This window comes from Marmota marmota, unplaced genomic scaffold (assembly GCF_001458135.2).
Source record: "Marmota marmota marmota unplaced genomic scaffold, marMar, whole genome shotgun sequence".
Lineage (NCBI taxonomy): Eukaryota > Metazoa > Chordata > Mammalia > Rodentia > Sciuridae > Marmota > Marmota marmota.
The window spans coordinates 31,399,736-31,412,822 of record NW_025999977.1 but is presented as its reverse complement, the minus strand read 5'-3'; the positions used below and the strand labels follow the sequence as shown (position 1 = coordinate 31,412,822).

At 40.2% G+C, this 13,087-nt stretch overlaps 1 long non-coding RNA gene across 3 annotated transcripts in view; it reads left to right on the top strand.

The window, feature by feature from the left end:
• LOC125617211 overlaps positions 1–4,567 on the top strand; it is a 15,722-nt gene extending 11,155 nt beyond the window's left edge. For all 3 annotated transcript variants that reach the window (XR_007348123.1, XR_007348124.1, XR_007348122.1), the window contains 2 exons: positions 1,699–1,888; positions 2,575–4,567. This is a non-coding gene — a long non-coding RNA (uncharacterized LOC125617211). The remainder of the gene's footprint in view (positions 1–1,698; positions 1,889–2,574) is intronic.
• The last annotated feature ends 8,520 nt before the right edge of the window (positions 4,568–13,087 follow it).

Genomic DNA, 13,087 nt, shown 5'->3' with positions numbered 1-13,087 from the left:
GAATAGAGAGAGGCAGGGAAAGAGAGAGATGGGGGTGGGGAGGGAGGAGGAAGAGAAAGAAAAAGAGAGAGAGGGCAATTTCTCTGGAAACAGGGTGCTGACATCTTACTGTTCCCTGCCTCCACTACTCACTTGCTTATTGATACTTGGAAAATATAGATCACTGGAGAGAATAAATAGGAATTCAGGTTATTAGGAATGTTTCCCAAGGATATGGCACCTTTTTAATCCCATAGAAGTTCATAAATTGTCCAGCTGTGCCAGAGGCACATGTTTGCAGGATGTGGAAGCCAACTGGCATCCTGAGTGGAACAAATGGAAAATTTTGGCTGTGGAAGCCAAAGGGAATTCTTCACTTTAATTAAGAAAGAGCTCTGCAATATTGAAAGTCTAGGTAGGAAAGGCAAGACCTGGCTTCTGACTTCATTAAAACAAACCTTGCTTAATTAGAAGTTAGTTAACACAAATTGGAAAAGATCAGGGCTAAAGCTTATTGAATTGGATCCAGTTTAGGAATTAAAACCTCATAGTTCAACTCCTGCCCTTGAGAGCAATCATACACCTTCTTGGTTTTATAGGTAACAAACTTGGTCAGCTTCCTAAGGGAAGGTGCATAAGCTATTGGCTTCTCTAGAGGGCATGGACTCCGGTGATTTAGGGATATTACATTTAAAGGACCATTTTCACTTTAAGTTCTCTGAATTCAATAAATAGGGAGCCTTATTCACATCAACAAGAGCTTGTTTAGGATCAGTCTTGCTGTCTGGCTGCTTATAAAAGTCAAGTGAGTAAACTATGTAGGAAAAAAAAATGTTTCTCAGGTTGAATAGCTTCATATTAATGAAATGTAAATAAAGCCAGAGAAAGGGAAATTTTAGAAATCCAAATAAACACCCTTAATGTGATTTGTCTTTCCAAATAGTTCCTTGAATTCTCCTTTCTCTGTGGTCTCGTCTCAAATGCCTTTCAGTGATAACCCTGGATACTCCACATTTCAACAAGATACAAACATTTCTCTCTTGTGCTCTTGCTTGCTATTTCTATTAGAAACGTGAATGCTGCATCAGCTAGCTGGAAATCCTGGAGGCATTTGGGAAGAAAGTACCAATTGTTTGACAATAAATATGGTAAATCCCATGTGATTAAATAAATGCGCTTACTTGAACACAAGAAGATTGTGTTTTGAATGTTTGACTATAAAGTTGGGACCAAAAGTGACTGGACAGGCAACCTGTTATGGGGTTGGGGGTGGTATTATATCAACACAAAATTTGAAAAGTCTCAGGTGACAAGGCAGAGATTAAGGGACACATGAGAGCTGATATTTCCTATTACTGAGGTTGCTTTGCTCTTGGCTTAAGGAAATGGAGCTGGAATAATCTAGTTTTTATAGACTCCTGCAAATGAAGTGGCTTCAGTTCTGTTGCAGTTGTTAAAAAGGACTGACTCTTTTCTGCAGCCTTGATGTACAGTGTGAATTTGGGAAATGGATCTTAGTTTATCTTTCAGTGCTCACTGGCCAAAGGCCTCCTTATCCAGGCCCATGTGTCTGTCAGAAAAATCAGTTCTCCCTTTCGAAAGCCCTCTCTGTCTCAAGATCACATGAGATTCACCACACAACTCTCAGAAAGCATGAGATCATCTTTACATAATGAGGGAATTAGAGCTGGGACCTAATTTCATATTTTCTTCCCACAGATTTTGTTTTTCACTCTTGTCAGTCATATCTGAAAGGCTGACAGTTACCAGGGGCTGTGGCCAGCACTAGGGAGAATGTGTCATTACTGGCTATGTTGGCCATAGCAACATGTCTGTCTCGGAACAGATCCAGCGTGGATGAACAAACAGAAGAATGTTTAAGAAGCCTTGTTACTGAAAGAGACCAAAGGTGAGTTCTGGGCCCATCCACCAGAAACTTGAATGACCAATAACAGGATATTCACACAGTCATTTTATTTCTCAACAAATTATCAATTTGACCAAGCAGATAATGAATGGTGACTTATTACTAGTTGGCAACTTCTCAAAAAGTCTGTGGCTGAGAAAGACCCTCATTTCTCATAACTCCAGCCAATACTGAATTACCCTGTCAATCAGCACGTGTAGCTGGTTCCATGAGTGTTGTTGTTAGTGGCAGCTGAGGCATCTAATATGAATAAGACATATTTCTTATTCACAAGAGAAGCTCAGAGTCAGTGGGAGAAAAAGATGTGCATTCTCACATGCAATGAGAGCTATAATAAATGTATGGAGAAGGTGCTACCAGAACATGGAGGGTTGGTTGATTGAAAAAGTATGAGGAAGAGGGGGAAGGATCAGTAGAATTTACCAAAAGGAAGGATGATTTAAGCAAAGAAGTGTATCAGGTATAAACACATGAAGTCAGAGTATTGGGCCTTTTCAGGGTATAAGTGTACAAGGTACAGGGTACCTCAAGAGTCATAATCTCTGAGTGTTCAAGAGGTATATTTTTCCCAATAAATCCTATTTTCGAGACTCATGTCTTACTTTGAGCTCAAAATCTAATTTGAAACACACATCTTAGCAATAACCTCTTTGTCCCAACTGTCTCAGACTGACCCTCCAAATGATGAATGCATTGACCCCAGAAGTGGAATTATTGCTGGCGAGATGGACAAACCTTACCCAGCAACTCTCACACTGTCACATCCAGCCTGGAGTAGGAGCAGAGAAAAGCAGCTGTTCTGGGGTGGCCTTGGGTACAGAGAAAGGTCAGCCAGGCTTCAGGTCCACAGAAGGAGGGGACCTCTAGACTGAAGGCTGACACAGGATCCATGGTCATCAGCTGTAGGGACTAGCACAGAAGACCAGAGGGACTTCACTCCTCTAGATCCTAGAAGAAGATTCCCTCTATGGACCTCAGATTCTCTTTATAAAATGACTGACTCTGACAGGGATCAGCCATTGGAAGGCTGTGTCTTAGGGTTCCATGCAGATACCTCAGTGGCTGGAGATGAGAAAAAGTGAGACCAAGTTGGGAAGGCTAAACCTCCCCACCCTCACTCCAACCAAAGTATTTTGATTCCATCAGAAACCCACATAAGATAAAATTTGAAAACAGTTTGTTTTCTAGTTATGAACGTGGAAATCTTGGAAGAGAGAATCAAGTGCTGACTCTCTCTGATTCTAAGCCTCCTTTACTTCCTAGGCAATCCCATAGTACTTGATTTATGTATCTCTAGAATATACAATTTGACCTTGTATGTTAGTCCATTTAGCATTATTAAACCAACATACCTGACACTGGAAAATTTTATAAAGAAGTTCATATAGCTCATATTTTGGGAAACTAAAAGTCCACACAATCTGTAAGAGCAGGAGCTCTATAGTGGGTAATGAATCACATGCAGGAGAAAGGAATCACATCTCCATATGGGAAACCCAAGGGAGACTCAGGACTCCACCCTGGAGACCAGGCTTCCAACACATGAACCTCTAGAAAAACAAGAATATACAAATTATAGCACCTTGTATTATTCTTTCTTTCAAATATTTGTACCTATGTTTTCTCTTCTGATTCTTTTCCATTCTCTGCAAAAGCAAGTATATGGCTGTTCAACATTTCCAGACCTACTGGCCTCCTTCCTGTTCTTCAGATCCACCACGCTCATACCTTAGGGCCTTTGCATTTGAAGTTTCCTCTATGTAGAGTACTTTCTCCCTGATGTCCATAAAACTTGCTCCTTTACTTTTTTTAGGTACCTTATCAAATGTGGCCTTATATGACCTTTCCTGAACACCTTAGATATATCAGAACTCACATTCCTCTTATTCTCTCTCTCTCTCTCTCTCTCTCTCTCTCTCTCTCTCTCTCTCTCTCCAAAGTCCCCTTATTCTGCTTTAATTTTCCCATAGCACCACTTGCCATATTTTACATTTCATTTTTTGCTTCCCATCTTACAAGAATGTAAACTATGGAGGGCAGGGACAGGGACTTTTCCACTGGGAAATAGGATGCTGGAACAAAGTGTAGCACAGAATTATTACCCAATCACCAGAAGCTCTTGAGACTCATTGCCTGTCCATCCAAGACTTCCTGTTACATAAAGGTAGGATCCTACCTGTAGCAACTCACAGTTTAGCGAAGTTTTCTTTTTGTCTATAATATTCCAAACCAGTGGGCCAACAAAACTCAATCCCAGTACTGACAACACCTGGACAGAGTGATAAAGAGTATAGAATTTGGAGGCAGAGAATTCGAAGTTTAGTCATAACCATGTTATGAACTGGGAAATGGGGAATTAGGCAAGTTACTTCATGTCTCCAAGCTTCAGTTGACCTATCTGTAAAATGAAGTAATTATTGACCTATTATGTGTGAGGATATATAAAGCAGCATGTGAAAAGTAGTATGCAATCTGTAAGGAACCATATTAGATGTGGCTTCTGGAGATGAGGAAGTAGGAAATGTAGGCTTTAAGTTGCCCTTCAGCCCATATAGGAACTTCTGTTCCTCACCTGATTTCTTTGGCAATGGAGATAAGAATACCTGTCTCTACAAGAGGAAGTGAGGGGAAAGGGAAAAATAATACAAGGGGAAGAAATGAATGACAGTAGAGGGGGTAGAGAGAGAAGAGGGGAGGGGAGGGGAGATAGTAGAGGATAGGNGGGAGGGGAGGGGGGATAGTAGAGGATAGGAAAGGCAGCAGAACACAACAGACACTAGTATGGCAATATGTAAATCAATGGATGTGTAACTGATGTAATTCTGCAATCTGTATATGGGGTAAAAATGGGAGTTCATAACCCACTTGAATCAAAGTGTAAAATATGATATATCAAGAACTATGTAATGTTTTGAACAACCAACAATAAAAAATTAAAAAAAAAGAATACCTGTCTCTATTTGAAGGTAGAAAAGTGAATCAGTTTACCTGCTTAAAACCCCCTTCGACTTTATGATCCATGATTTTATGTTTCTGATGAAACTAGTAAAATAAAAAATACTGAGTGAAGAAAGTTATTGAAGTTATAAGGTTTTCAAATTAATAGTCCCTTTGAACAGTCCCCTGCAGCCCTGTAGAATCATCTGTCACCACATGGAAGGGTTCTTTTGCTTTATTTTGGAATGTATACCAATTTGTTTTCACACATTTATACCATGTGCTTTAGCCCCCAAGATTCAGAAAAAAATATCCATGTAACTATGGAAAGCATTTGGCACTTAGCTTGAATTTCTTCCCTTAAAAATCTACTTTATATTTATTACTGTTGATATAAAATGCTTGAACACTCTGGGGGCAGTATGTTAGGAGGTAATGAATACTGAAGAAAAAATTAAGAATTTGAGTTCTTGTTCTGAGTCTATCACCAATTAATTAAGAGACCTTGGGCAAATTCCCATCTCTCTGGACCTCATTTTCTCTCTGTGTGTGTGTGTGTGTGTGTGTGTGCATGCGCATACACACACAAATTACATATCTATTACATAGGTAATAGGGAGGAGGAAAAATCACATGAAGTGCAGACTACAGACTCAGGGAGAGAACTTTTTTTGCTTCAGAACACACCTTATATGGGTATGTTTGGTTATGAAAATGAGGCCCACTGGGCATAGCTTGGCTGGACCAGGAATAAAACAAAAAGAACCATATGTCTCTATATTGTAGAAGAAAAAAGTACTGGTAAGGTGACCCAGGAAGAGAGAAGTGCTGGGAAAGGGGCTGTGAGCAGGAGGGAGAACCAGAAGGGGGAAGCACGGGCCAGCAAAATGGCCAGAGCCCAGGGCTTGGCGGAAGAAATGGGAAGCTCTTGTGAGGGAAAGACCAACAGATTTTTAGAAGAGAGATTGCTGAGAGCATCTTCTAGACTTACAGACACATTGTTCTGGGGCGGTACCCATAGTCTACCTCTTCTAGATCCCCACTCTCTGGTAGATCTCCTCTTTCCTTGGCATTCTTGACCCTCTGGTTACAATACATTTTTAAGGACACCTCCTCTCAGGGGGAGTAGAAGACAATATTGAGGCTCCCACTCAGATCCCACAAGTACACACTCCCTCACTGCTTTGCTGTGCATCTAATTCTGATTCACAGCATTTGAAGCTCTTGGGAGTAACTGATTTTAGGATCCCAGAGGCCATGCAGAGATCTTCTCTTCTCAATAGTGCTTGGGAGTTCATCTCTACACCCCTTTCCTGGTCCTTGATTGATGGCTTAAAAGTAAGAAAGTGTGAAAGCCCATCCCTCTTGCCTATACTGCCTTGGGCACAGGGTGGATGTGACTTGCCAGCCAGGTGCCTTGCAAGATCAGGCAAGGCTACCCTCTGTTGGACTTGACCTGTGACCTTACCCTTGCTCAACTTCCTCCTCTTCCTGGCAGTCTTGCCCACTCGTGCTAATCTCCTTGATGAGCATTTTCTTAATAAATCACTTGTGCACAAATCATTCTCTCAGGGAGCCCAAACTAAAAACACCCCTCTATCTCCTAAAGCAGGAGTTTTGAACTCTTTTCAGGTCATAGATACCTTTATGAATCTGATGAAAATTCTATGCAATTCCTCCCCCCCCCCAAAGTAAGTAAATAAAGTACATATGCATGCAATTGGTTTGCATTTGCTCCATAATCTTGGACATGTAAGAAATGTTTCATCCTTCATTTTTCCAAATCATATCTGACTCAGCCTTCCACCCTCCAGGTGGCTGAGAGATCCAAGGACGGCCTTTCTTATTCATCATTCTTCACACAAGATCAGAGAGGAAACCTGGCCTATAGATACTGGGAAGGGCCTCAGGAATTCAGTCTGACACTCTGGAGGTTTCTGTTCTTTACACAGAGGTGCAGTTATTATGTGTGTTTCACAGGGGGTGGGGGGGGGACTGAGGCTCCCACACTGCATTGCTGGTGCTCAGACCTCTGAAGGCCTCTGCTAGAAGCTCACAGCTCACACCTAGCACTTGCATGTGGGCTCCACACCTACATGCTACTCTGCTACGCACTGGTAGCACCTCTCCCCTCACTTCTTTTCTCCAGCTCCTGCCTTAAGGGAAGTATGAAAGCAAGTGATCACCCACCATACCTCTACCAGCCAGTGATGAGGATACCTGACTCCAGAATGAAAACAGTTCTCAGCTTGTTCTAGAATCTCTATCCTATGCCTCATTCAATACCAGAGCTGCCTCCCACCAGCTGCTGCCAGAGCATATTGATCCCACCTGCCATATCTGGAGTTACTCAATTGTTTTTGATCCTTTGTCAGGATAAGAACTCAGAGGCACTCCTTGGGGCTGGAGGACTTCATAACCACTGCTCAAAACAGTTGTCCTATGTCAGAATTTCCCCACATGCTCACAATGGGGAAGCTACTTGAATTCACCCCTTGGGTTGCTATAACAAGATACTAATGCTAGGATGTTCATAAACAACAAAGCTTCATTTCTCACAATTCCAGAGGCTGAGAAGAACAAGATCAAGGTACCAGCAGGTTCAGTATCTGGTGAGGGTCTATTTTCCATACACAATGTCTTGTTGCTGCATCTCCAAATGACAGAAGGGACAAAATAGCTCCCTTAGTGCTTTCTTTTTTTAAAAAAAAATTTATTAGTTGCTCAAAACATTACAATGATCCTGACATATCATACATTTGATTCAAATGGAGTACGTAATCTTATTTTTCCACGTGTACAGATTGCAGGATCACATTGGTTATACAGCCACGTTTATACATAGGGCCATACTAGTGTCTATTGTATTCTGCTACCCTTCCTATCCCCCCTCTCCTCCCCTCCCCTCCTTAGTGCTTTCTTAAAAGAGCACTAATCCCATTTATGAGGGCTTCACCCTCATGACCCAGTCAATTCCCAACAGTCCGCCTTTTGATAATTACACTGAGGATTTGACTTCAACATGAATTTTGGAGGTTCATGAACACTTAGACTATAGCAACCCATTGCTCACTTATGTCAGTTCAGCCCAGTGCCAGGAGGCTGGTCAGAGGAGGTACAGAATTTTACATGAACCTTCCAAGGTCCTCACACTGCCCAACTGTGTGACACCATGCAGAGAGAATAGATCATGACTCACATCTGTCTGGAATTTGCTATGTTCCCCTATTTTCCAGCACTAGTGTCATAATTAAACTGCCAATATTAGACAACAAATAATGCTAATATGACCCTTTATTCCATAGCACCTTATGTTCGGATAGTGTTCACACATCTACTGTCTTATTTGACCATTTTTCATCACAGTGGCCCTCTGATGTATAGGAACAAGTTTTTATAATTACCCCTACTTTATAACTAGAAAAGTGAGGGTAGGCTGGGGTAACTGACTTGTGAGTCATTTAAGTGGCCTAAGTAGTTTGAAACCTAGCCATGTGACCACTGTACTTTTTAAGGGGTTTTAAATGTTTTTGGCATCAGAATCTTCCTTTAAGGAGAAATTTGAAGCATAGATTGAACAGATGAGTCTGGAGCTCTTATCATTGGGGATCCCAATCCTGCTCCCCAGCAGCCCCACTAAAGACTTCGGAGAACTTCTGTAGCTCATTTTGCAAGCCTGTGTGGAAGCTAGCCTCTAAAGCCATTGCAAATCTACAGAAAAAAAAAATCTGTGATCTTAACTAATCCCATGTGTACACTAATTTTGTATTTGATTATCTCCATTTTACAGAGGAAAAAACCTATGGTTTAGAGGTGTTAAATGCCTTTGTTTACTTTAGCTCTTCGTCTGCCTGGTTGACATTTAAAAATAAAACACGGCCTTGGCATACAGAAAGAAGGGAGTGCAGTGTGTTCCTGCTGGGGTGTACACATTTATGACTCCTTCCAGATTGTGAAACCAGTGCCTGCCAGGTCAGGGGACCAAGGCTGCATTCTGTTGCCATTATGTGTTTGTGAGGTGGATGGTTCATTGGAACCATTCTCCAGCAGGTGGAAGGGGCACCTGCTATAAAACAGCTTTTATTCATCTGGTCACCAGAAAGGAAGACTGTTATATAATATAATATGTATAATATGATTGCATGATTGCTGCAAAGAAAAGTCTTGGTGAGCTTGACATCAAGTTTACAATCATGGAGGATTCTTTAGCCTTTGGTAGAAAAAAATTAGAGTGCTTGAACTGAATTCTCTTTTTAAAAATCTGATTCTGTTTTTTACAAAATGGAAATTCTTTTGTCACCCATGTCCTTCATGTGTTTGGACCATAGAAGGAAACAGTTCCTTATAAATAGGTTGGTATTCCTTAATATTGGTCACGCACTCTGTCATCAACTGAAGCACACAGATCATTTTTGAATTTCTCTGAGATAAGCCCCTGTTCTTGTAAACCTTAGTGCTGCACCAAACATCTCCATAGAATTGTGATGTGACATCCACTTAAAGAGACACATTGAAGGGCCAGAGTTGTGGCTCAGGGGAGGAGCGCTTGCTTAGCATACATGAGGCGTTAGGTTCAATCCCTGGCACCACACAAAAATAAAAAGATAAAATAAAGGTACTGTGTCCATCTACAAATAAAAAAAAATATTTTTTTAAAAAGAGGGAGACATATTTATGGGTAACTTAACATCACAGAAACTAAATGTTATTTTAAAGAAAGTTCCTGATTTTTTTTTTTACTTTGTCAGTGTCGCTTTTCTTGAAAGATTTTTCTTTACACCACATTTTTTCAAAATAGATCAAGTTGTTCAATTAATTTAAAAAATCAAAGTATTAAGAAAGACATCAAACTCATGTAAAAGAATCAGCAAGAAATATGTTAGCTTAGAGGGAAAAACCAATTATTCTGATTAAACATTTAGTTTTTTCCTAAGATTTCTGGTATCTAGGGCAAAAAGGATGCTGTGATAGGTAGCATAAGCCTTATGTGTTTGGATAAAGAATGCCAATTCTTCGTGAATGAAAACCTTTTTCTAGGAATGCATTTAAAAAGGAATCTATGGTATTGGGAAGACTCAGGCTAAAATTAGCCCTTTAAACATGATGTAAAATTTATTGAAATAAAAATTAAATAACTTTAAAAAGTCCATGTCTTCTGCATCCGTAAAAATAATCTGTCTTGTTGTGGTAATGAATAATCCCTTAAATCTCAGTGATTTAACCCAGGAAAATTTTATTTTTTATTCATGGCACAGTGTGATGGCTTTCTTGGGTCACTTTTACTGAAATAGAAGCTCAGGTATCTAGTCTACCTTATCTTGTGAGTTCATATCTTCCAGTATGTGTATAAGAAAGAGAAAAAAATGGATATTGCATGAGACACTTTAGAGACCAGGTCTGGAAGAGATACATATTATTTCCATCGATCTTTCTTTAGCCAGTCCCCTGCTCCCAATTGACCTGTAGGGGCAGCTAGAGTATGTGGCAGTTCTGTGTTTTCAGGAGGAGAAGGAGGATGGGCATTCAGTTTTCATCTTAAGACATTTCCTCTTCTGGACCTTAAGTCTGTTTAGAAACACTCTAGTTCCTGGGGTTCCCTGGGATAAGGAAGTATGTCCATCATCTATACACATGTAGAGTTATGATATTAATATAATGTATAACAACAAAAAATCTATTCTCTGAACTGATCAACTAAATACTAAGCACAGGGGCAGTTTTGAAATGTGTTCTCATAAATGATGATAGTTTTGTACACTTAAGTATAAACCCTAACATGGTCAATAAGGTGAGTGATTCTGGTCTTTTCTTCATCACTATTCGGAGCAGCTCTGATTTTAATTGATTCCGTATTGAGATTCCAAAGATTATTTTTCATACAAGAATTTCCCTTCCAGAAAAAACATCTGAAAAGCACTAAATTTAGGCAGGATGCTTAAGGAACCCTGGGCTCCCTTAGGCAAAAGTACACTCAAGGGTCAGAACTATCTTCCACTAAATCCAGGGGCTAGAAGAACTTTCTCACAAGATCCAAAGAACAGGCAGCCAGTGACCTAGGGTGGGGGTGGGGGTGAACCTACTTAATAAAAGGGAAGGTTTTCATAATATCCATATGGTTTGAGCCCTTAGTCTGCACCAATTCAAATTTTAGCTGATCTGAAAAACTGAGCTCTGTGGAGTTTTGGAAAATTAATCAGTACATGCTCAAGAACACTTGCATCCCCACACATTCCTTTATGAAGTTTCATGCCCATACCTTTGGCTTTGAGGTTTGTTTGCTTCATTCAGCTGCGAGTTGGAAAGGCCTGAATTCCTATCACAGCCAGGATTTTCTTCGGCTCCAAGGATTTGTTTGGTTTTGTGCCATTCTATCCCAAGTTTTATTCCTTCCATCTGATTCATATGTTTCATTACCCACTTCAGGACAGAAAGAAAAGGCAAAACTGTACCTCTCTTAAAACGGGAAAAGGTTCTGGTTTGAATTTCCTGTCTGATTTTGGGTAGGTTCATTGGCAATTGATGATTTGGATTCGGTTCAGATTGCTGTGTAAATTTCACAAAGCTCATTGCCTCCCTCTGGACCTGGATGGAGAACAGTGAGCTGTGAGACTCTGCTTAAAATCACCACTTTACGTTAGTCAGTTAGCAAGTCCAAAGTGCTTTGTCTTCACCATCTTGCGGCTTTTTACTCCTTTTGCGTGATTGCCAAAGAGACTGATTCATCACCAGCATCTCACATTGGAGGAAATGGGGCTTAGGTAGAAATAGCCACTGTCACCACAGTCCCTCCAGTTTTTGCTGCTGCCTTTTTGGTGGTGTTGTCTTAATAAACCTAAAAAAAATATATCTTTTAGATATGCAAAATATGCACAAATAGGATAGAGAGTTCTTATCTATATAACCACACCTCATTTCCTCTGTTATTAATATCATACATGTCTACGGAACATTTTTCATTCTAATGAACCAATATTGATACATTACTATCATGTTCATACTCTTCTGAGTTCCTTAGGTATAAACTGTTTTCTTTATGTTCCAGGATATCTCGTCCTGGATACTGGTTTACATTTAGTTGTCATGTCTTCTTTCCTTAGTCTGCTCTTTGATTGACTATTTGTTTTGGTGTGTGTGTGTGTGTGTGTGTGTATACTAAGTTGTGAAATTATATACTTGTCATGACCCCCAGATTAGAGGCCAGTGGTTTGGAGAAAATTATAGTTAAGTACTCCTGGGCTCTTAATTGCAAAATTGTTAAGGAACATGCCAAATAATAGAAGTAGTCTGATGCTAGTTTACTATAATAAAAATGGAGAAGAGATAGTTTTGTTTACAGGAAATTGAACAGAAAATAGAAGGTATCCTAGAGATGTAGAGAATTCAGGCCTAAATACCATTCAGGTCTACAGGGACCTACAGGATTTTCAAAGTAAGCACGAACATGTTTCTGCTAGCTGTGTTCATTTCTTTCAGGAATGCTGTCTGTCCTTAGTGACTCACAACAGCCACTTTGATACTTTGATGGATTTTTTTTTTTTTAATGTCAGATGTGGTGAGCTGCCTGGGTCTAGAAAGAGTTTGGTACATAGGTTTGAACTTCATTGGTTATTTCCCATGGGAAAGTGAGTTGATTAGATTAAAGATGAAAGACCGTCTCAGTCAGCTGTTTAGGCCATATGCAGATGGAAGGAAGCAGGGAGGGCTGGGTGTATACATTTGTTACAATACTTGGTCCAGATAATTTAGTACAGATTCCCCACCTTTTTATTGGTGAAGGGTAGGGATCGGTAGGTCGAAGGTGATGAAAAACCTTAAAGAATTGCTAGTGCTGATAGTGTAACCCCCAACCCACCCAATCACTGCCCCTAAGTGTGTTTTTGTGGGCTTTGGAAAAATAGTGCTAGAGAAAGTAGAGGGAGGAGAGAAAGTGGGAGGGAATGAAAGAGAGAAAGAGAGAGACAGACAGACAGACACTCAGGGGAAGGAATTGAATGGACTCAGTGTTTCTGCTTCCCTGAGAATGAAATCTCTATGGAGTAGACAAATAGGATTTGGTGGGGTAACTCATCTTAAAAGCTTCAAGCCAAAGTGAACAGAATTCATATACCTAGTACATGTAAAAAGATGGGATTAGGTTTGTGTTTCAATTAAAAAATAATAATTTCTGACCTTAGAATCCATTGGCGCAAGAAATTCTCAGAAACTTTCCATCTTTCTGCTTGCCTCCATGTGGGCAACTTGGTC